This window comes from Nesoenas mayeri (assembly GCF_963082525.1).
Source record: "Nesoenas mayeri genome assembly, chromosome: 9".
NCBI classification, from domain to species: Eukaryota; Metazoa; Chordata; class Aves; order Columbiformes; family Columbidae; genus Nesoenas; species Nesoenas mayeri.
The window spans coordinates 9285678-9311017 of record NC_137557.1 but is presented as its reverse complement, the minus strand read 5'-3'; positions in this window follow the sequence as shown (position 1 = coordinate 9311017).

The following is a 25340-nucleotide window of genomic DNA, read 5'->3' as shown; positions in this document are numbered from 1 at the left end:
TGAGAAACTGGGAGGGAGAGCTGCATGCCTGCATGAGGTGGAGGGATTTTGACTATTTAGAAAGAATTAATGGCTAGCTCTATACCATACTTTGTTAATATTGGGAGTTTGTAGCAAAGTAAATGTTCCCTTCCTTGCTACAGTACTAGAAACAAGAGAGGATTTTATTAGTCTCTGTGGTGTCTCTAATTGCCTTTGGACTCTGTGTAGATTGCATTGAGTATTCCTCCAAAAACTTGTTTGAATAAAGTTTGCTCATTGGTGGAGATTTTGCTTTGCACTGGATATTTTTCACTCTTAGTAGGTAACTTAGAGTTAATGAGAATTCTTCAATAGCCAAAGTTGGTAAAGTTCTTTGGTACCCAAAATACAGACTACGCAGTCATATCTGTGTTAGGATTCTTTTTCCGTGGGCAAATCTTAGAGCAGTAGAACAAAAGCCAATTCCTCTTTTTCAGACTTTTGACTTCTACTGTTAAAAACAAGAATATGACTGTGCCTTCATGCCTCTTTTGAAGTACAAATTCCCCAGAGTCTGGGAAGGAACAGGTTAATAATTTTGTCTCTGAGTGACCACAGGTGCTTGCCCTCATTCAGGGATTACAAGAGAGCACAGGTATGGCAGGGCTCAGCTGGAGAGAATTCCTCCATCAGGAGGTCCTATGAAAGGAAGGAGAGACCAAGTGGTGGGTCAGGCAACCTGGGCTGAGAGGGCTGCTTACTACAAGGAGCTTATTTATTTATGTAATTCCCTTTTTAGCCCAGTTATGTGAAATCTTTTTTAATTTTCTGCAGTACCCTCTTAACGTCCTTCCCCCTCCCTGCCTCTGCTTAGCCTGAAACTGCTTTTTTTGAGTGTACTTCATTGGCTCCCCTGACCTGTCACAATTCTTGTACTCGTTTTATCTCCTCATTTCCGTTCTGTTTTACATGTTTTAGTATGTCCAATTCTTTCCATATTGGAAGGTTTTAAAGCTAACAGGCCTAGCAGACTTACAAAGACTATTAGACACAAATTACATTTTTCTCCGTGGTCCTTGGCATGTAAAATGCAAGTCCGTTCCATTTCAAGGAAAGATGGTTAAAAATTGACCTACATTCTGTGGGGCTATGTCTTGTGCTCAACTTGATGGAAAGATAGGGCTTTGCAGGATATTGCAAATTAGTTTGAGAAGGAGAAGTATAAAGAATATGCAGGCAAAAATACAAAAGGCACTTGCTCACCACTGAATGTAGAATCTCTTGTTCTTTAGCTTAGGTGAGATTACAATTAGGAGTAGATAACACTTTTAAAGATCTATTGTGCTTTTAGTTTTTTTTTCTTTTTTTACAAGATAATTACAACTATTATACACTACTACATTTTGATTCATGGAAAAGACAAATAAATTACATTAGTAAGAGCCTTACCTTCATAATATTGAGATATGTTTCTACTTAGGAAATTAACTGACTATTTTACAGTAATATAATAAATTATAAGATTTGATGGTTTAAAGAGTGGGTCTAACTACCAGGAATCTTAATGCAGATAATGACTCTGGATACTTCTGGGTCTACAGTCACTGCTGTGTCTTAGCAATATATCCTCAGCATGTTCCATTTTTCTTCCCATCAACAGGCAGGAATTCAAGCATATATCTTCAAATTTTTCTGGTTTCTCCTTTGTGTAATTAAGGAAATAACAATCTGACTTTTTGTGCCAGAGATTCACTGATCTGCTTGAGGTGCAAGTGGAAATCTATAGCAGCTGTCCTGAATCTTAGCTGACTTGTCTTCTTTAGACGTGTATTATCTGTATGTCCTAGTCTCCTCAGTAATGGGTCTGATAGTGCTCTTCATAAAGGGGTTACAAAGCTTAGTCGGTATTTGCAAAGTATTTAAGGGTCTCGGAAAGAAAAAGCAGTTTCTAAATGCCAAGCAATGCTGCTACTGACAAACGACTGAGGCATTGTGTTGTCTTTGTACTTCTGGAATAATACAATGAAAGATCCAGAAGTTAAAGTTTGTGGATGTTTTCTCTTTTTTTGGCTTGCAAAGGACAAGGGAGAACCCCAGCGTGGCAGCATACATACGCACTTGGTCATTTATTTTATGTTTGGCTTAGGAATGTGTACAACATACAACCCTGTGCGAATTTCATAGGCACTTATGTGGTTTAAGGACTTTAGTTCATTGTTGTCTAAGTTATTTTTTCTTCAGTTTTCTTTCTTCTATTTCATTCAACAACCCTTTCATAATAGGAGGAGATGTGGCATTTTGTTCTGGCTCTGATTTGATTACAAAAAACACTCCTAACAGAATAGAAGCCAGTGTGTACTAAATCCCTTTTAAGTACTGTATTAAAGCTTTCTCTCCTTTCTGGGCACATTTACATTTACTTTTTCAGCAAGATTTCATTTTCCATACAGTTATATTTAAATAGCAACAAAGACCTGACCTCCTTGATGTTCAAGTTCAAAATTTGCCTTGAACCTAATAGGACTAGAACTACCTCTTTCATCTTTGGGAGTTTCCAGGTAGCTTAATCAGCCCAAGGAGCCTTCATTCCTTGCTGGAACCTCTTGGGGGATTTTGTAATGGAAATAACTAGCAAGCAGCACAGCAGTGGATTCCCATGAACTCATATGCACAGGCTAGCAAAGCTTAAGCTATTGATACTGGGGAATGGAAAAGCTTAAGCGAAGGGATTTTTTTGCTCAGTAGCATTAAGTAATACTTGCAGAATATTCAGCTCAGCAGTTCAGCATCCTTTACTGCAGATGAGGGTAGGGACAGAGACAATGAGGCGGGATGCAGCCCTCCTGTTCTTATTGTTATTCATGTGTGCTGTTAATCAGCCAATTTGATTCTGCTGGCACTTAGAGTTGTTTTTAGATCCCCTAGATCCATCTTTTACAGGGGCTGCTCGGCAGCGTTGTTTGGTCTTACCTCCTGTGTTGAGTCATCACTTCTGGAGGTTCTGCTTTTAGAGCAATTGCAAGAGCTGGTTTCTAGAGGAAAAAGATTTATCAGTCATGTCACAGAGAGCCCTGTTAGATCAGCTGTTGCTTCATGGTATGAAAATAAGGGGTGAAAGGAAAAAGCAAGAAGATGATGTTAAAATGTGGGATGGAGATTTAAATGTAGGGGAAAAGACCATAGAAGACGTAAATTCTAAATAGGTTTATAGAAATATAGGTCAGCACTCATTTAGTTTTTGAAATGTTTGATCAAACAATAAAAGACATGTACTGTTCAGTGCAAAAATCCAGTTATTTATAAATTATGAAAGATGTTCATGTTCTAGTCCAATTCATGGAGTTCCAGCTCCCTCATACACTAGCAGGTCTGTGCTTCACCTCCTGCTCACTGGGGCTGCTATACATCATTCTCTGCCTGATTTAAGAGGCAACTATAGGCATTCACACAGGGAAGAGATTTTTTTATATGAGTTTACTTTTTAATCCTACATAAAAATATATAAAGAAATTCAGAATATAAACAGTTGTATATTTGTAGAAGGATAAATAACATGTCATACCTGGAGACATAGTGGATTCTCTGACATGGTAAATTCTTAAATCAAGTCTTAGTGTCTTTTATGAATGCTATAGCATAGAAGACACTAGTTCCAATGTGAGATTATTGGCTTCTAAGATCAAGTCAATCAGGCTGCCCCAATTCTAGCTAAGAGAATTTACTTTTTTGTTTCTAGTTATAAAATTATATAGTCTGCCTTCATCATTCCCAGGGCTCAGTTCTCTGAGGAAATTTCTGACTCCATATGCTCTGATCCATGATTAGAACAAATATGTGATACAAACAGTGTGAAATGGGGCTATACAAATATTTAATTAGAAGGAAGGAGGTGAGTATTGCTACTTGATGAATCTCAAGCAGCAGGACGAGGGAGACAAATCAAATCCCGATACAAGAGACTGGACTTCTCTAGATAATGTATCTAGCTACATAGGGAGCGTGTTGACTGTGGAAAAACACATATTGCACAGCGCATACAGCTCAGATCCAAGCTGACCTGCCAATCACATTCTAACAAGTAGACTCTTTGAAAAACATCTTTTTGATGCAGTGCATTCACAGGATGGCATTGCCTTACCTCATGCTCCATAAAATATGTTGCAGAGAGTCACGTAATGCCAATGGGAAGTGGTGATTTATAGACAAACATTTGTTTTAAGGACTGTATTTGTGTAGATTTGTTTGCTGTCAAGTCTTGACTGAGGTTGTCAGTGTCCCCTCTTCAGCAGAGTTTGAGGTAGGGACATTCTGCTAGAAGACTGGCAACCTAAAGCTCCCAAATCTGATGCAGAAGGAAACTTTCAATCTCCTTTGCCTCCATTAACAAGCAGGTTTCACAGTGCTGAAAAAGTTAATCATCAGGATATTTTCATCAAACCTGACAGCATGGCTGGAAACTTTTTAACTTGTTCTGTTCTTTCTTGTCCTTATCCCCAATACTTTCCATCACTCTTCTTACATACTGAAAAATAAATCAATCAAATTGTAGATTAAAATTCCGAGTAAAAGTCAGTATTTCTTAAGGAAAGATAATAGCTGCTAGAGAAAAGTACACTGCTCACATTCTGACAAAGAAGCATATTATACCCTGCATGTTCACTTGTTTCTCCTCAGTGCTGTTTATAGTGGGTTATTTCCTTTTTACTTTCAATGTGTTCCAGTTGGAAATTCCTCACTCTGAGCATTTGCTATGATGAGAGTCATATAAATCTGGAAAAAGGAAAAGAAAAAAAGGTGATGTGCCAGAATGGGTAACTTAATCCCATCCAATGACAAAATAAGGTGCTTGTCTCTGTATCTGTGAATTTTATGAATGCATATATCATTTCCCAGTGCTGACATTGTTTTTTCTTTTCTTTTTTTTTATTGAAGTTGGGATTTTGGAAGTGGGGAGATCTAAGGCTGGTTCAACCCTAGCTTTTCTTAAAAACATTCATCCCATCAAGAAATGTTCAAATGTGTTCAAAATGTATTTTAGTTGTTAATGGGATTTGAAAACATTGCTTAATTAGAGCTGAAGTTCTCTAAGCACAACGTCGATTCAAAGGACAGCCCCTAGCAGTGCGCTCTTTGACTGGCCGAACATTTTCAAGTGCTGGCTGGACAACACTTTCTGGGAAAGGGAAGAGATGCCAGTTTTCTTTTGGAGCTCTCAAGAAGAATTCTGGTTTTTAGGGTCGCTGTTGGGCTACCATCCCTCTGGGTGTGGAGCAGGATGGCTGATGCGCTCCTTCCAGGCAGACTTCTGACACCTGTCAAAAGGTAATGGTTTTCTGTTACTGCTGACACAGGCCAGATTCAAACCAGTGACCGAGAGGTGAAAGGCTTTGTATCCCATTAGCAACCTTCCTCTATACCTTTCTTCCATTGTTAATTTTTAGTATCCTTGAAATCTCACACTGCAGGACTTCACTGGCACCAGTCGATCATAAAATAAGACATAAGAAGTTTAAGTGCGTCTATTTTGAGGACTAGGCAGATTCTTTCAGTCTGATAATTCTTCTCTGTTCTCAGATATGCTACATAATTTTTTTGCCTGTTTACAGAAATGAATGATATATTATAGCCTTCAAGTTTTATTTTCTTATAAAAGTTTAGGCATACTAAAAGACACAATCCAAAAAGCTGGAATGTAATTACGGATTTTGTGTCTCCTGTATGACCTGTCAGAAGTCTGCTATCTCTTATAAAGCCACTCCAGCATATACTTAATGTCAGTTTGATAGAAGAAACACTTTTATAGGTTCTCTTTGATTGACAAATTTAAAATGACATCAGTTCCTAGTTTTAAAACCTATTGTTATTAAGTCTCTGTTGCTATTTATGTTAGAAATACGTGTGTGTATGCCAAAACAATATATCAACTTTACTGATTGGTTGCACCTAGATTGTGTTGCCTAGGTAACAGAACAATTGCTTTTAATCTTTCCTAAATTGTCTTATTTGTTTGTTTCACATGCCAAGTTTCATATTTAATTTTCCAAAAGCAGAAGTGGATGATTATTTTTAAAATATTTTTCAGCTCATTGGTGCATTCTGTGTATTTTATGAAATGTGCGGGGACATATACTTTCTGTAAGATTAGAAGAGTAAATAATTAAATGGATTATTTGAGATAAATAACTATTACTGTGTTACCGAGTGCACAACCAGCTTTTCAGTGAGATAAGTCTGGTATTTATTAGTTTCTTCTGATACATTAAATAGTGGCTTCATCTCCTTCACAATTTATTTATCTTCTTTGATAGTGTAGGACCTATGTCTTTTTTTTGTAGTGTCAACTGCATCGTTGGCACTATTAAAATCAGAGTAATTACCTTGTGGTACTTTCATATTTTGACTTGAAAAAGTACCTCCTCACCCAGCTCAGGAATTTTCATAATTGGTGTGAGAGATTCTAAATCCCCAATATACCATGGCCAATATTTTCACCAGAAGCACTTCCTGCTCATGTATAGAGGTGAATTTTGGTTCTTTGATATGTAACTCAAATAGAAATTATTAAAGTTTGTGATTTCCTCTTCTGTTTGGTTATGAAGCAAAGCCCCACCGACGACTTATACCTAGTGGGGTCAGGCTAAACCTGTGAGATCCCAAATAAAGCTTTATCTGTTCAAATGCATCCCAGCTGATGTCATTCCAAATAGTGACAAGTATATTCAACTCTGGAGTTTTAGCTGAGGTTATTTGGGTTAGACACAGTCTTGATGTATGACATGTCAGCGAGGAGTTCCTGGGTATTTCTTGGTCAGTGTATTTCAGTTGTACATATGTATACATACATATAGGTAGGATCTCATCTTTTGGGTAACACAATGTCTGTACTTATACACATTTACAATGGAATTTAGGAACAAAATGTATCAGAAAGATAATTATGATTTTCCTTTGTCCTCCAAAATAACACCTGGAAAGGCACAACCCTGACAGTAAGTTCAGGCCCTAGTGGACATGGTCAAGAGGTGATTTCCCCACGGATGCTTTTCCCAAGTTACATTCTGTGAAAATGTTAGGTGAAACACAGGCCAATGTATAACTTTTGAGCAAGATTATCAGATGATTATATTTTTTTTCCTAAAAATGGAGAATTCACATTGAATCCTTCCCCTAGAAACTTGCCTAATGTGTTATTAAATCAAAAGTGACATGTATGAAGATTAGTGTCCCAAGCTTTGCTGATGGTTTGTCAAAGAAATTACAGTATCCGTCACAAGATAGGAGTGGCTATGTACCCAGGCATAGTTCCAGCAAAAACGTAGATTAGCTCTGTTAGTCGATCACATCAAAGAGGTTATATGTCTTCTGGTTAAAGTTGTATGATCATGCTTATTAGGACATATTCCAATAATCTTCAGGTCCTTTTTAGTAGATCAGAGAGATCTTGCACCTGTAGGCTATTTTTAATTGATGGCAAAAGAAGATCAGAGAGATCTTACACCTTTATAAGGTTTCATTGTCCTTTGCCATATTATATTCAAATGTCTTGTAACCCAAACAACTCGATAAATACCGTACCGGAGTCCAAAAGAGTATACGTTACAAGAAATTGTATTACTAAAGTAAAGAAAACATACTGTTTATATGACTACAATGGAGAGATTTATGTTGGGAAAGATCAACAAGTGCAAATATGGACTCGCCAAGTTCTACCTGAAGAATGGGAACAAACATTATATTACAGCAAAAAAGGAAGATATGCACTTAGAACTCTCTTGGCCAGTTCTTCAGGAATCAGTTTTCACAAGGATCATGGTTTGTGTTCCCAACCCACTCTTTGATGTTATCTAACCATTGTATCATTGTATAAATGTAAATAGTGAGGCATTTTCTGAGTTCAAGTTACTCCTAAAATACATAAAACAATAGTCTTGATTTTATGAACAAATTGTACTGTAATAGCATTTGCAAATTTAGATTTAAAAAGTAGCATGTGAAAATAATAAGATTCTGTAATAATTGATTTTACAGATAGTATCACCTAACTGAAAACTATGGGAATATTGGAAGTTATGGTTGTAGGATGGAGCGTTATTTCTTGTTAATATGGTGGTGTACTCACTGAGCAGCTGTAACTAGACGAAAATACCATGTAGGTTCACTAAAAGTGCAGTGAAACCTCCTAACAAAACCTATAACCAATGACAATGACAGTCATAGAAATATATTGAGTTGAATAGAGGCTTGAATGGGAAAAACATACTATATTCTCAGTGGAATTTTTGGCAGAGCAAGAACTCATGGGCCATGGGCTGTCAAGGAAAGTGCAAAAGAGGTGTCAGTGTAAAGATCATGTGAAGATCTGGAGTAACATGAAGGTTATTTCACAGCCTGAAAATACCTTTTAGATACTTGGGCACTTATGCTATTTGGTGCCAAGGGACAGGTGTCATGTCCACCTTAGACTATGAAGTATTTGTGTGCTCTTAATCCTGGCCATAAAACAAAAAGTGGCTCAGGTAGAACATAACTCTATTCCCACATCAGTGAATGTAACAAGAATGGAAAATGATACAAACCTAACCCTTTCATGTTATAATATTAATCTGAACTGGCACAACATGAGTCCACTTTTACAACAAAGATTAGACAGAGAATGGGAAAGGAACACATGTCAACTATTCTCACAACAAATCTAAATCATCTAATCTGGTGTGTGGTCCTTCTCAGAAGCTTGTCCAAGTCTGGTTACAAAATTACAGTATACTTTTTTTATTGTAACACGAAGAGACCCAGTACAATCTCTATCTAAGAAAAGCCTTGAGTTTGCAACAGCTTCCAGTTGCTATTAAGGACTTAAGTCAGAAGAGCACTTAACGTTTTTGGATGTCAGAAACTCTTTAATTGAAAAAAGTCACAGCTATGTTTTGTACTTGAGTGGTATAATTTTTTTTCATCCTTCAGATGTACCAAGCACCAATCTTCAGCATACTGTGGGCTGGATGAACCACTTCTGAACACTCTTTCTGAGTACATGTTCCGTACTTTAAAAAGCAGCCGATTCCACCCCCTTGCTGTCTGTCTTTTTACACTGAATACAATATTCATGAGAGAGCCCAGATCAACAGCCTGGGAGAACAACGTCCTCTCTGCACAGAGCAGCTGCTCAGTGGTTCACCCATCCACCCTCCCCGGGCTTGTGCTTCAAACCTGTTCTGAGGACACTACTCTAGGGAGTGAGGGAACAATGGAACCGTCACGTCCCTCCGATTCCCCACGTCTCTTCTGACACTGTCAATTTGTGACAACTTTACAGAAACATTCTCCCTGTTGGGAACTGGCCTGTGAACTCTTTTTATGCGTGTCATGGAGGCCGCTCAATGATTGTATGGTGCTGTCTCTTTGGCATGGTGGCATTGCGTTCAAACTGTTAGCTGGAGCTACTTTTAATTACTTTAAACATGCTGAGTCACCCTTACTGACTTCATGCCTTGCTGAGGAGGTGCTTTGTGACTTGCTGACTCACCACACCCAGACCTGCTGGGTCACCTCTGCGTGTGTCGCAGCTTGCTGTGCGGTGGCACCACAATTGCTGAATCGGTGCTTCGCGACTTGCAAAGTTGCAGCTTGCTCGGGTGCCACTGGCAGAGTCATGACTTTGCAGCTTGCTGAGTTGTGACTTTGTGACACATCCGCCCCCTGCTCCTCACAGTGCGTCTGGCTGCTTACAGCGGGCTGAGCACTGGGCTGTGGGAAAGCACTGCCTCTCCTCAGTGTGATTTTAAGACTTTAGCAAGAAGCCTGGAGGTATTTTCAGATTGACGCCAAAAGACAGAAAGTAGAAAGCCAAGGACCTATCTGCTAGCAAGTGCAATAGACTGTCTTTTTTTAACCTGGTATTTGTTGTTTATCACTTGCTCTGCTTCTGGGCTGTTGCTGTCTTGCTGGCTTTTGTTTCTATGAGTCCTTGCAGACTTTGGTTCTGAGAGTTTGCTGCCAGGCTGCTAAAATTCAATATTGCACTGAAAACTGGCCTTGTAAAGTCTCATCTGCCTATGGTACCACAGCCATGGTGCACTGGAGCAGGATGGAGTTCCTCCCACAGCTGGGACATTTTGCCATGTTTTTTCATTACACATAAGAAGCTACATCCTTGCCCCTCTCAGTTGCTTTTGCTGAAGAAATCAGGCTGTTACCCACCTTCAGAAAACATGCCCACCTTTTTCAAGGTGAAATACCCTCAGCAGGCATCAGAAGCTATGGGAGTTACTGGAAATACAGTGCAGAAACATGAGCTACTGTAGGGGTCATCCTGTGCCTTATTCACAGACAGATAAATGCCTTTTTAAAAATTATTTTTTTAATAGATGAACCCTGTGTCACTACAAGGCATAATGTCTCACATTTCGTATGCTACAGATATCACAATCCTCGACCCAGTCCCCAAGCCAACAACTCTCAAAAAATTAACTGTTCTGAGCAGCCCAGATTGGCCATGCTAAACCAAAACTTGCTTTCTGTATTCTAGCAACACAAAGGTTAAAGGATTCCCCAGAGTTAGCATGCTGAAAGGCAAGGTAAGGTAGCAAAGCACCAGGATGGCTTTTGTGGTTTATAATATGTCAATTTGTACAGTAAATAGGGTCTGTGTTTAATGCTCCCCTGCAGCCATGACTATTAATAATAAAAGGCCTTGAAAGGAACTGAACTTTCATGATAAAGCATTTCTGACAGCTAGCTCCTCAGCACAACAACTGTTGTCCCCAGAGACTCATTCAACATTCATTTGAATCATGGAGAAAGACGACCAGCTTGGAAGATGTTTTTCTGGAGTGCAGAGGGGCACTTTGATCCTAGCTCAGATAACAACTGCTCTACCTGAGCGGATTTTTGGGTAGGTGTATCCTTCAGCCCACGTAAGCCTCAGGGGAGGTGTCTGGTTGACCTCAAAGCTCAGGCAAGGCACCTGATACCTGCGGGAGGGTCTTTGAATGGGCAAGAGGACCTGGCATCACATTTTATCATTCTGTCAGGCTCGTGTTTCTGGCGAGAGACAGCGCACACAGGAAGGGAACTCCTGAAGGGATTCAAGTCGCACCTTCAATTTTTTTTTCCATTGTAAAATAAAAAGGAGGCAGAAAGCCAAAATAATTTGATTAGATTTTGTCTGTACTATTGTGTTTTCTCACTGCCCTCGGAGAGTACAAAGCACTTCATTTGAAATCCATGACCCTGATTTCCCGAAGCTAGAGCAAGAAGCAAATACCTGCAGGAAAATGAAACAGTTCGTATAGTGCCTTTAAGAGCTACGGTGATGAGCATTATGGATATCCCTATAGTAAACAGATGATGTTCGTTACTGCAAAATGTCCTAAATTCTTTGGTACTTAGGTAGACAAAAATTCAACTGAAATGAATTGTGGATTTTTCTGGGTATGATCTGATAAAGATTACTGCATTTTCTTTTTATTCTATTAACAGTATCTATGCTTGTTCGTGTAAGTGAATGGGCAAAATATTTGGGTTTTCTCAGCTGCAGAAGAAGTGACAAAACACTGATTTTTCAAAACTGATTTCACTTTAATAGTTCTTTTTCCCATACTTGTCTTCGTGACACTGAGGTAAATCCAGAGTAGCCCAGATAGAGATTGCACTTTTTCATTTTATACTGTAAGGCCATTTGGAAGCAGCCTCTTTAAAAACTGTTCCTTCATTTATGAAGATTCTTTCGTTCTTTTTCTTGTCAAGGACAATTTATCATTTCCACTCAAAGAACCTGGAGTGGGAAAAGCCTCAAGATATCCCTTGTTCTGAAATGTCATATTGTGCCCTTGATACAATGACTTTTTAAAGTAATACTTCTTTAAGTGATAAAGATACTTGTTGAAGCCAATATTTTGTAAGACAGGAGATCATCTCATTGCATTGACTATCTTCTAAATAGCTCCAGAATATTTTAAAAATAAATGAGAAAAGCGCTGATCATTGGCTTTTTGAGCTCAATTAAAAGGGTAAAAACAGTGGTGCCATTGTGGGAAAACAAATGGAACAAGTGCTTAAAAAAAAGCTGAAACTTTGGCTCAGTCACAGTCAGTATGGACAGGGGGCTGTCAAAGTTTCACCCAAGATTACCACTAAGTTTTCAGTTTAAGAGTAGTTTTCTTGCTTTGTTGGTATCCAAAGCAGAGATTGCGTACACCCCATTCTGCTGGGATATGGCAGCTCTCCATACTATTATGAGCAGGGTCAGGGAGGAATTATTTTAACTATTGACTTCATGAAATAAAGACCATGGAGTATGGAGCATGGATGGGAGCTCTACGCAGGGGTGGCTTTTGGTGTTTCTGAACAAAAAAAATGCCTGCTAGGAGATCAGACATGCACAAAGTCCAGTCCTGCAGCCAGTTTTCAGTGGCTTTAACAGGAGCTTTTCTTGCATGAAGACTAGGGACAAGCCAGCTGAAGTGCGTGCACACACAAGGCACCCTGTGGCTTCCCACAGGACTGAGACGTGGCAGAGAGGCTGGAAGGTAAAGCAGCCCGGCTTTGGAAAGTTTCACCTGCTGAAAGAGGCGTTGGAGGGAGGAGATGTTTGAGGAAGAAGGATTTCTGTGGTGTTTTGTACGTAATTCACACAACCAACCTTTTAAACTGCTAACAGAGTATAGAGCCTAGAAACATTCACAGTTGCTCCAAAGTTAAGGGTTTTGTCCTGTTGAGTCATTACATTATCTGACTATAAACCAAAGAGTTCTCAGCTCTGAATAATTTAGGTGAAAGAGTTAGCCCTAGGCCAGGTGCTCCACTTTGGGAGATGGTAAGATAAATTATTCAGAAGAGGAGACAGGTAAAGCAGATGGGAAAGGCCGCCAAAACAAGACACTCAGAGGGCAGCTGTTTTACAGGTCCCCTGCAAAGCACCTTACTTACTAGGAGGGCTGTGGTAATGAGTCAAGCACTGGTGTTCAAAATGAACTTTGCCTTGTTAATTCATGCAGTGGTCACAGGGAATACAGGTACCGATGTCTATAAGCAATCACCGCTACGTTTAAGACTGTGCATCCTATGCTTTAATGTCAAAGAGTACATTCACAAAGGATTTTGTGCAGAGATTTCTAAATAATTTTATTTTGAAAATGAACCTCAATGGAGAGTGGAAAAACACACTTCTTCAAAATATTAACTCAATTTAAACAATGATATTTTTCAAACAATTTATGCTACCATATAATCCAATTGCATTTTGTCTTTCCACACATGTAGAGATTATCAAATTTTGATTTAACTTGTGCAATTTGGAGTACATTTTTCAAGGCAATTTGTAATTCTTCCTACTTCTGTTTATGGTCACATGTGTCAATTTTTATAGAACCCATCATTTCAACTATGATAAATAAAGTCCTTTGATATTAAAAGTGCTCAAATAGTCCAGAAACTTATGCCAAAGCAATGAAAAGTTCTAAATTATCTTGTAATTTTTACTGACAAGTGAATATTTTACTGGCTTTTACTGTCAGTCAATGTTTGATTCTTTTGCTAATGACAATCACTAACTTTACTGATGGCTGGCAATGTAAGAAAAGTGTAATGAATGTATACGAAAACTGACACTTTTTTTTTTTCAAGGAGGCTAAATAAACAAATGACTACAGTTCTGATTTTCTAAATTACATTCCCATAATAGAGCACCTACTTCATACAAATAAAGACTCTGGTTATGAAGGAATAATATTGCCTGTGCAAATGGCAAAGTAGACGTGTGATTGTACATGTTTGCATATGCAGTTACATGTTTTTTGAACAGGAGTTTGGTACTTTTCCTTGCCCTGGAGATACTGTCTCACGAGGGATGAGGTTTTACCCAGATCAGAGTATCTCTTTTTCTCTCTGCTGCTTCCTTGCCCCAGGAGTGAGTGGTGAAACGTACAAGAGACGAAGTAAAGCAACGATGAAGAGGTTGATGCTTCTATAATTTCCTCAGCCTAGATACTGGCTAATACCCTAATTAGAAAATGTCATCGAAGTTGCCACATCCCCATTGTCTTTCTGGAGGCTCTGATTCACTGCAGGACCTTGAAAATTTCACTTCACTTCTGTTTTCTGTATTTCCGAATGTGACTGATCTCTTGGGGGCAGAAGTTATCTGCTGTTGCAATATAGGTTGTCATAATAATGATTTCTCAGTTAAGAAAATATCTAAATCCACTAGAGACATTTTTAAATTTGAAGACGACTTTTTTCAGGTATAGATTGTATTTTTGTTGAAGTATCGCATTTATGATATTGAGATAAATTGTGTGAAAACTAGCAGCAAGACACAGGATTGTGGCTTCACTACAAATCTGGAAAAAACTCCTACAAAGGTGAAACCCATTATTTGGTCTCAAATATCTGTAAAGTTAGCACAGAAGAGCTCAAACTTATCCATATGAACAGTTAATATTTTCTGCTCAACTTTGCTCCAATGTAAAATTTCTTCCTAAATAACACTTCATGTAATTATTTCCCAAAGTACATGAAAAATTCCCTCCTTTGTTGCCCTAAGGAAGTTTCTTTTTTTGTTTTATAGCAGTTTTAGGAAAGAAATTGTTAGATAGTTTTGCCATCTACAGGCTCTTCTATAAGCTGAGATTCTGCTGGTACTTATCTGAGATATTATATAAGACCAAGAATCTCACTTATTTTCCGGTTAGACAAGTGTGTGTGTGAGCTAAGGATGGCACTCAGTCAATAAATCTTTTCAGTTCCTTTGTACTTCCTTTGATCACCACGAAGGATTTTGCCATCCTCTTCAAAGAAAACAATATCTGCTGATGTCCATCTTTTCCGATTCACTCTTCATATCTTTCCTTCTTTGTGACCATTACTGTGGCTTCTTGACTTCTTTCATTTGGTAGCTAACTCAGATATACTTGGTGTATTTACACTTCTTTCATGTCTCTGTTTTCTTGCCATTGTTCTCATCTTACTGCTGTTTTAATTAGCCTTCTTTTCTGTCTCTTTCTCCTAAAAATGCAGACATTTTTGGTCTCAGCTGTCCTCAGAGAGCTGTCCCTTAGTTTTACCTCTCTCCAGCACTGCAACATCTCTTGCTTCCCTTCAGTCCTTGACTGTGTCCCCTGCCGTCATTAGCAGAGTTCCTGTCTTCTAGTGTCATCTTGGATCCCCTTTGTTCACTCGTTTGCTGGTCTACCTCATTATCAAGAAAACATCTTCCTGAACAAAACTCTGTCTCTCGTACCTTGAGTCTTTTTTTTTTTTAACCACTGTTGTTCATTTGATACTCTTTTCCCAAGTGGTATCTTTTACTAACTTAATGATTATCTCTAATCTGCATGTCTGTCTATTCCCTCATACTTTTTCTTCTGAATAATTGTTCGTTACACAGCAAGAATATCCTGTAAATACTACTTTGAAACTCCTTTCAAATGATGTAATCACCTTAAAATTCTGTCCATTTAGCCTAGTTGGTGTTTATTTTGAATTCCCATCCTACAGGAAAAAAAACCATATATATCTATCTGCATTAGCAATGTGAGTTAAATTACCCAGTAGCTCAAGAAGGGATTGTGGTTTCACCTTATGAAAAGGATTTTCTCTTTTCTTATCAGGCCTTATAATCAGTAAATGAGAAAGATCACAAGTGTCATCTCCCCAGTCCCGGGGCAGTATGAGGCTAAACAAGAAAGCTATTCTGTTAGCAATTGCTTGTTATGTCAATGCCGATAAAGGAGTTTTCATTTAGTTTGTTTAAAAAAAAGTATCATCTGCAAAGAAAAAAGTAACACAGCTAACATGTTAGTTCTGATTTAGCACAGATTATGGGAGAAATAGGATGTACCAGTAAATAATCACCCAGTTATCAATGAGATAGAAAAACTCTACTTTTCTGCATTTTGAATGTCTGTTTGAAGATATTAAAATAAATATTAAAAACGTTTAAGAATTGATGTTAAGACAAACTAAATTAATTTGACTGAGTTATGTGAACAATTCAATAGTGATGTGGCTTTAATAATATCCATCAACACATGATACCACTTATTTAATGGTTGCAATCAGTGTTGTCTGGGTAATTTAAATAGAGAAGGGGTGTCATTAATCCATTTATTTTGAACATTTTTAATACAGATCAGTAAATCAGTTTTTAATATTCAGTCTACTCATTTATTAGTATTAAGTAAAATTCTTTGCTTTTGAGGTCAATAGAATCAGGATTTCACTCACCAGCTCCCACAAGGTCAGCTGTTGTATGCATGCTGAACATCTGGATTGAGCTTGTGGAAGCTTTTCACAGATTATTAGGTATCACTGTGGTACTGTACATACACCTGAGAAAATAATTTGGTTCTTATTTGGTTCACTTTATTGCAAATAGTGCAATAGAAAAATTATAAAATATTTTTTTAACTAAAATTATTCTAAAGGTTCTATTAAAATTAATAAAACTCAGAAAACAGTAACATTTCTGACTGAAAAGGATGGTGTATATTGCTTTTCCACTCAAAATGTCATCAAATAGGAAACCAACAGTTATATTCAGTTGAGCTGAATTATAAATAATAATGCAAATGAGGAAGATGTACTTTAAAATGTGGGAAATCTGACCAGTATCTTGAGAGTTTCTCTGGGAAAGCAGATAAGGAATGTGGTTCAGGAATGGCCTCACCGCATTACAGGGTGTAGATATTCTCATGGATGTAAATTGACATCTTTAGATTGTTTCATGCAGGCAAATTCCAGTCTATAGTCAAACTATCTTTAGTATCTGATACAATTTTTACAGAAAAAGCGGCCTGTACGTCACCTAGGAGCTGGATCTATTAATCTAGGATGTTTTCAAGAGCTTGAAACTTTTGGCCTCCAGCTGTGAAAGAGAAACTCTCTGTTATCTGATGCATGGCTTGATATCTTTTTTCAAATGACTGGAAACTAAGAGGGGCTGGCTCTTTATATAAGTCATTAAAGTAGGTTTTTTTTACTCTGCTCCCATTAAGGTGAGTGAGATTCATACACCTGAGATCAGGTTTAGGCTGGCAAGGCTAAAGTATTTCAATGGTAAACTATACAGTGAATCTTTAATAATAAATATCATCAATGGTGCTATGGACCATTTAATGATTTAGATTCAGGTTTATCCCAATGCACATGTTTTTTATATGTGAGCTTCATCTTAAAAGAATACATTATAAACATTACATACACAAGGAGTAATTATGGAAAGTCTGAACTTACATGTTGAAATTTGAACCAAGTCCTGTTTTATGGGAAGGTTAGTATTCTTTTAAATATATATAGATATTTTTTTTTTTCCAGAAATGGAAATACATGAGAGGTTGGATTTGTTGCTTACTTTTCCTGACCCATTGTGAAATATTTCTAATTTGGTAGGTAAGCATGGGAATTAAAATAAATTGCTTCTACAAGGACAAGGGAGTATAATTTTTAAAACTCTTTTAGTTGGACATATTTCTTTGGGTGCATCCCTCGTATCGAGTTCTTTAATTATGATATATATCTTTCTTGAAGCCATTTTGGGTGGGTGAAAATATTTGTACCATGCAAGCAGCAGCTGCTGTTATCAGTTATCTAATGTTCCTATCAGTTATTCACTAATACATTCTATTAATAACATATTTGGGTGAAAGATGTGCTTTCTGCTGTGACCAGCAAAACTTCCAGTCACTTTGCTGCGCAAGATTTGCAAAGAAAACTCCAGTGGGCAGGGGAAATGCCCCAGATTTTGAAAGAGTTTCACTGCACTAAATTATCTAAGATAAAATCCAATCTCACGTAAGTCAATAGATAACATTCTTTTGACTTCTGTGGTCAGGATTTTGCTCTGAAATATGTCTTTATGGACTTAACTGAGACCTTTTAAAACGTGGCCTCTGTTTTAAGTAGGTCTGTATCAACATCAAGGTGGGAAGAGCACCAGACATGTTATTGAGTGAGCTTTGGTAGTGAAAAGATGGATTCCCAGAGGAGTGATCCAAATCACTGTGGTAGACAACACACTTTGTCCGAACAGGGCACTCCAGAACATATAATTGCATTTTTCTGCTACCCTGTCTTGTTGCTTTTTACTACAAATAATGTATGAGACATCCATTAGTCTCTGTGCAGTAACATTAGGGTGAGATTTTTGTAGGCAGGCATAGTAGGCCATTCAAATACAAGGTATGTCTGTGTTCACATCACGTTCGTGGTGCATACACATTACACACCTCTTCTTTTTTAGTTATGACTCTCCTCTCCCTTTTGTACCTTTGTGTTCAAAGTTACAACAATGTCAAACTAATTCTTGAGAGCTTTCAAACTCAAGATAAGCACATTCAAGCCAAATGAAAAGAGAGACAGTGATGGAAACGATGAAGAGACACGTTTTACAACCTGGAGCAGCAGGGTCACAGAAGGGTTGTGTAACGGTGTGTAATTCCTATGTGGTCTACCAAGAAGTGCTGATCTGTGCAATCTGTTATGGCCAAAAGTCAGCAAGGAGGCCATAAATACTGGCATCGAGTGAAAATGCAGCATTACCACCCTGGTAGGGCTTTACAGTTTTTAGTTCATGACACAGCAAAGAGGGGAAGGAAGAAAACATGTTTTCTTAGTGCCTGTTGCCATGCAACAAAGCCTGGCAAACCTAATTCTGGCTTGCCTACTGGAAAATAAAATGTTTGGGTTTCACCAAGCCATAAGGAAGGAGCAGGTATGTTGACATGGGGATCAGTTTTGTCTGGGGAATCTATGGAAGAACAAAGGGAAATGAAAGAAAGAAAAGATTAGGGAGGCTCACTTGGACTGATTGGTGCAATGTTCTTTCAAGACTTGGCCACCTACCTCAGTGCCCCTCAGTTTTGAAGAGGACACAGCCGGGGTGCAGGAAATCTGGTAGACAGTCCATACACGTGTCCAAAGAGACTGCTTGGTCTGTTGCCTCATGAGATTTGTAATGGGCCTGGTGATTAGCTGTTTTCAAGTTGTCTTCCTAGACTCAGGAGCTTTCCTTACTGATAATGTCAGAAGGAAGCTTAAAAATGTGGCCTTTCTATCACATGAGGGTTTAAAGACCAGAAGGCTCATGATTTTCAATTCATTATATCAGTCATGAAGCAAGATACAGGTGAAAGGAAGGGGAAAACACATGCGATAAGTGAAATATTTTCAAAGCATTTTGCTTTGATGGAAAAATACAGTGATACTTTAAATCTACTGAAATAAAAGATGGCAAGTATTTTAGCTGTCGCATATATGAATGTATATTTGGAAGCTATTATTAATATGCACCTTACTATAATGATTCATACAGATGTTAAGCAGGATTATGAGGCAAATAAAGGCATAACCATTCTCTTAAATCATAGTATACTGATCAAACAGTTCTGTGCAATACCCTAGCTATGTACTTACAACAAGATAAAACATGATTAGTGCACATTACCAGTGTGGTAAGATGAAAATAATCTCAAAGCACACATTACCCAAGCAAAGAGTACTGAACTGAAATAGAGCCAAGTAATAAATTTACCCTCATCAAAGAAGTTATTAAAAAATTATTATGAATTTCATCAAATAGCTAATGAATAGCTCTATTTGCTGATTCAACAAACCTCCAAATGCTGCTTAATTTTAAGCATGTAAATTAATAGTTTTCAATCTGGGGTCTAGAGACAGCTGGAAGTCCATGGTTTCCTCCTAAGAGAACAACAGAGGTAAGGAAGAAAAGTAAGCCTTATAAATTCAGTATTTTGCTGGTAAACTTACAAGAGCAGCATATCCAAAATGGTAAAGACTGTTAATATAAGTAATACACCTCCTTGTCCATCCAAAAGCTTAAGCATGTGAGATTATGGAATTAAAGAGCTGTAAGCAAACTGTACATTCATTCAACTTGTCATTATTACACATTAATTTTACTGTTACGATAGTTATTATAATCATTTAAATGTTGGCTCTATAAGTCTCTTTATTGTGTATGTTAATACAGAACAAAAGTTGAAAACACCGTGGAATACAAATAGATTCAACGCTGAGTTGGAGATGAAGGAATATACACAACAGACATTCTGCTCAGGTGATATCGTGACACAGAAGTTAGTGCAAATCCAAGTCTCTATTTTAAACCTTTAAAATGTTACAGGATACAATTTACTGTGCTCTGTGTCCTTACCAGTTGTTGTGTCCAACAAGCCATTTGGTTAATATGAAAAGTGATGAACAGACTTAGCAATTTATGTTGAATTCTTTCATAAAGCAGCAACATGTGTGACAGCATTGATGTGACGAGCACCCATAGCTAGAGAAGAGACGTAAAGACCATTTTTGTGACAGCACCATTGTGGATTTGTACCTGGCTAGAGAGGTAGGGCAGGGTTAGGAAAAAAAATATGAAGCACAAGAAAGATTGTCTAGTTGACTGGATATTAACCAGTAGTTGGAAGAGCAGAGAGAGAAATAAATTTGGATAAAAATCTCCTAACTGCCTATTGAAACCAACAGGGATATAAGCATCTAAATACCTTGGTGATAAAGTCTTTAATCTTTTTGTTTGCTTCAACTCCTCTTGTGTAAAATTGAGATAAATAGTGTCTCTCTGAGAATGTGATCATTTAGCAAGCATGAGGTTTTGATATATTATGGTAAAGAGGCCATAGAAGTACCCGAAGCAGATGCTTTTCATCAGGTAGAGCCTTCAAACCAGCACAAAGCTTTGGCTGTTGCAGTATTTGTATTTCTCAGCAGTAGTTTTGATGTTTATTCTCCTTCTGTGAGCACTCTGTGGAGACTGTCTTTGGTGTCAGTCAGTTGGCCTCTCAGTTCCAGAAGGACAGGGAACTGCTGGAGAGAGTCTAGCGCAGGGCAACAAAGATGATGGGGTGGAGCATCTCCCTTATGAGGAAAGGCTGAGGGAGCTGGGTCTCTTTAGTTTGGAGGAGACTGAGGGGTGACCTTATTAATGTTTATAAATATGTAAAGGATGAGTGTCACAAGGATGGAGCCAGGCTCTTCTCGGTGACAACCAGTGGGAGGACAAGGGGGAATGGATACAAACTGGAACACAAGAGGTTCCACTTAAATATGAGAAGAAACCTTTCCACAGTGAGGGTAACAGGACACTGAAACAGGCTGCCCAGGGAGGTTGTGGAGTCTCCTACCCTGGAGACATTCAAAACCCGCCTGGACACCTTCCTGTGTAACTCATCTGGGTGTTCCTGTTCTGGCAGGGGGATTGGACTGGATGAGCTTTCAAGGTCCCTTCCAATCCCTAGCAGTCTGTGATTCTGTGACTACAAATTTTTGCTTATTTTGTTGTGTCATGGAAAACCCTAATACCTTAGGCTGAAACCATTTGGAGTTCAAGATAATAGAAAAGGAATAGCCTTAAAAGTCATCCAAAATATGAACCAGATGAACAGTTATTTTCAATAGGAGTTTATTGTAATTTTAATTTTTCCTTAAAGAGCTCTGTTTCTTGCAGCACTTTTCCCAACTGCATGGCCAGAAAAGTAAATGCTCACATCTGTTTTCATTGTCCACATTTTTGGCACAGAAATTGTTGGGTTTTCTTTTCCACAAAAAGGAAAAACAAAACTGTAAAAAATTGATTCAGATCTCTATCAGGTATTTTTATAAAACTAATGGTAAGCCACTGTGCTTATGGCTGGGCATATTAGGTTTCCATTTTGATTGTGGTCAAATACTACTGGAATAGAAGATATTTATCAGTATGACCATTATATACAGAGCTGAAATATTAATGCAAAACTGGGTCTGTAGTCCTGATTAAAAATTTTGCCACAGGAAGAGGACAACCAATCCAGAGGATCAGTAGAAAAACTGCCAAACATATGCATAGGAAAAATGCAAAATGATGGAACATCAAAATAAAATAAAGTTCTTGGCATCTTTTAAAGCAGTTGAGAACTTCTCTCTCTGCAGTATTCATGGTGTATACCTCACCAAAGTCTGTAAGGGTCGTCTTTAGCATTATCTACCTAACTTAAAGAGACCTCTTGAAGTATTTGCTACGGAGATTTACAGGATGTTGGCTACCTGCACAGTCGATGGAGAGGTTCACCTCAATTAACTTGAAATATCAATTGAGACACTAATATTGAAAGTGCACTTTTCTTATGTCACTGCTCAGTTTTTCTGATGCAACAAGTAGAAATCCTGTCCTGTGACTGCATGGGGAGCAAGGGTCCAGCAGGCAGCACGCTCACTCATGTTCTTGACTTCAGGTGTCCACACTGACACGATGAAAACATCCCCAACCACCACCCTTGTCTGTGTGGTTATCTTCCTCAGCATGCAAAAGGTGGGGAAGGGCTTTTTGTTCCCATGTTGCATGAAGAATGTAGGTGGGCTGAATCTCTTAAATTCACACTTGATGTCTTTGAAAGAGCAGGAATTGTACCACAACCCAAGTCCCCCATAATATACAGAACTGGCTGGTCTTTACCATATTTTTCCTCACAGTGAATAGGGCTGGTATCTTCAGCTGTCCCCTGGCAGGACAGGAGAGGATTGCTTTTCAGACAGTAACACTGTGTTGGTATTTCCAGGGTGACACTGATGATTATCCACTAAGTCTTTCTTGGTCCCCTGCCCAAAACCATGCCATCAGGCAGTTGTGAAGCTCAGAGTCTTCTTGACTGGTTTCTATTTTGGATGTATGTTACTGGGGTTTCTTCATAATGCCTGAAGCAAATTCCTGTCAAACTAAATTACATATGATCACATAGATGCAGATTATGAGTTGTCTACATACTCATTATGAAGCTGTTAATGTTGAGGTTGGTCTAGAAAAGCTCAGATCTGAACCGCTTAGCTTGACTGTATCTTCAATTAATTTAGAAGGATGTCTAATTATTAATCCCTACTGAGACAATGAAATGTCTGCATCCAGAACTGTGGATCTTTGCTTCAACAATAAATTAAGTTTTCAGAACAGGGAAAGATTTTGTAAAGGTAGAAGAGAGAACTGACAAAGGAATTTCCAATTGTCTCAGGGACATAGAAACAGAGACACTCTGTTCTGCAAAAGCAGCGAGGGACTGTGTTATGGTACTGTTCTAAAAATCACATGGCAACACCTAAATTCAGAACCTCTTTTTGTTCTAAGACTTGGAAGCTCAGACCAAACACTGTCAGGACTAGTCAGTGATGGCGTGGTAAAGTAAGCTCTACCCACACGTATAGACCACTGCAGGCACAATCCCATGAGGCAGGGAAAACTTCCAAGAAGTATTCAGCAGCCTCAATCCTGTTAAAGCCCCTGGGAATGGAGGTTACTCTGTATGTTGGTAATGTTGACTCTAAAGTGCATTTAAGGTGTGTACCTAGCAGGCTTAGAGGTTGGATTATTAAACTCTCAAAACTGAGTCAAATAAGACCAGTTTCCTCCACAGCAAGGCTAAATGCTACTTCCTCAGTTAAGATTATTTCCACACTAAGATGGAATAGATCTGTTCCATGTTGGCTGCAGCGTTCTTGTAAGAACTAAGGTCAAAATGTGTTCTTATAGTTTGGAAACTGTCCTTTTGTGATTCACTCAGCAGTGCCTGAAATCTTCGTGTTTGAATTTTCACAACAATAATAATAGTATTGCTTCTGAATGAGAACTCAGCATAGTAATTATCAGCCCAGACAAAATGAATGTTTCAAAAAAAGATCACCATCTCAACCTAAGGTTTTATAATGCAAGATGCTTTGTAATCTGATTGAGAAGAAATCCTCGCTTTCTAATAAAATAAAGTAACTGGAGGTAGAGTGAAATTAATAGTCAGCAGCAATAACAATACTCCTTGTAATTAAATATTTCACATTTCAAGAATGCCTATTCACAAAACATTTAAATAGCTCATCAGTTTGGCCAGTTTCCCTCGGTTGTGAGGAAAGGAACGCACCGAGCCAAGCGGACATCCTCATTGTACATCTACTTCAGGGAGATAGCTTATCTCCAAGCTTTTGCAATTAGACTGTTTCAAGTCTGTAAAGCTCAAGGAAGTCAGTCATATATGGTACAGGTTTTTGTTAAATAAAGTCACTTGGAGGCTCAGGTTTTCCTTAGGTCAAAGGGCGAAACACTCCACAGAAGAGGTCAACTGATGTGGAGACCAGGGTTATGGGAGAAACTTCCTAACTGATTAGCAAGCAAATTGCTCTGAGGGATGTCAATCATGTTTTGCTTCTTTTGATATGAACGCATGTTTATTTTTAGTCTCTTTAGGCCTTGCTAGTACTAGGCAGCAAGGCCAATGTACAGCAGTGCAGAGCTCTCAGCTGCCATGGGGTCAGGTGGAAATTGTGAGAACTCAGCACTTCTCATGATTAATCTCTAGACCAGGACAGGATGATGACCATCCTGAAAAACAATGCCAGAAAATAAGATGGAACCTGACTTTCCAAGAATATGCTTCTGTAAATGTCTTAGTATTTAATAAAGTGTGTCTGATGTGCTCAGCTGCACACACAGACGCACATACATACATATGCTTTTTCTAGACTTGAGTCTATCCTTACCAAAAATAAAATACCTTAATTGATGGCTGTGGCATTACTCCTGGTTTCTAGAAGTGTTAAATGAGGTTCTCTATACAGGTTCATCAAATGCTTTTTAATATATATATATATAAAATTAAAAACCATAATTATCTATATTGATATAATGTCTCTCTTTCCCTTTTATGATAAAGTAATACAAACCAAAGTTCTAACGCCTTATATCCTTTATTGTTTTATTTTATAAATCTAAAGAAAAAATGGCTCACAGTAGTCTACAAACAAACTGCATCTGTTTAATATTAAAGTGCAAAAAATAATAATAAAACCATTTCTTTCGGAATATCCAAATAACCTGAGGAAAAATAGCATCCATCTGGCCCTTGGTTTAACTGTTTTTTACATCAGTTGGATGTTTTGGGGATTACAAGATTCAACACTTATCTTTAAGTAGAGTGAGTTTCTAAAGATGTAGCATCCAGAAACTTGTCAGTAATCTGTCTGCTTAGAAGTACAATATTGTGTTACCAGATCTGCTGAGCAAATGCACAATAAAGTTAATCCTTTGGTTCTGGAAAAGCTGTAGGTATTGCAATGGCAGATGTGCTGAAACAGAAGTGTTTACGTTTGTTAGGGCTTGTGAAGCAGCAACTCTGCCAGCTCACAAGTATTTGAATTTCCTGCAAACATTTACCTAAGGGCTATCATGGGGAGAGAAAAGAGCTCAGAAGAAGCAGACTGGCAAACCTCTTCTGGTGAATTGGCTGGCATGCGCCTGCATTTTCTCATGGAACTTGTTCTCTGCGAATGTAGTCATTATGGCACTAAAGTGCTTTTGGTGTATGAGGTACAGTATTACCAAGACCAATACCCTG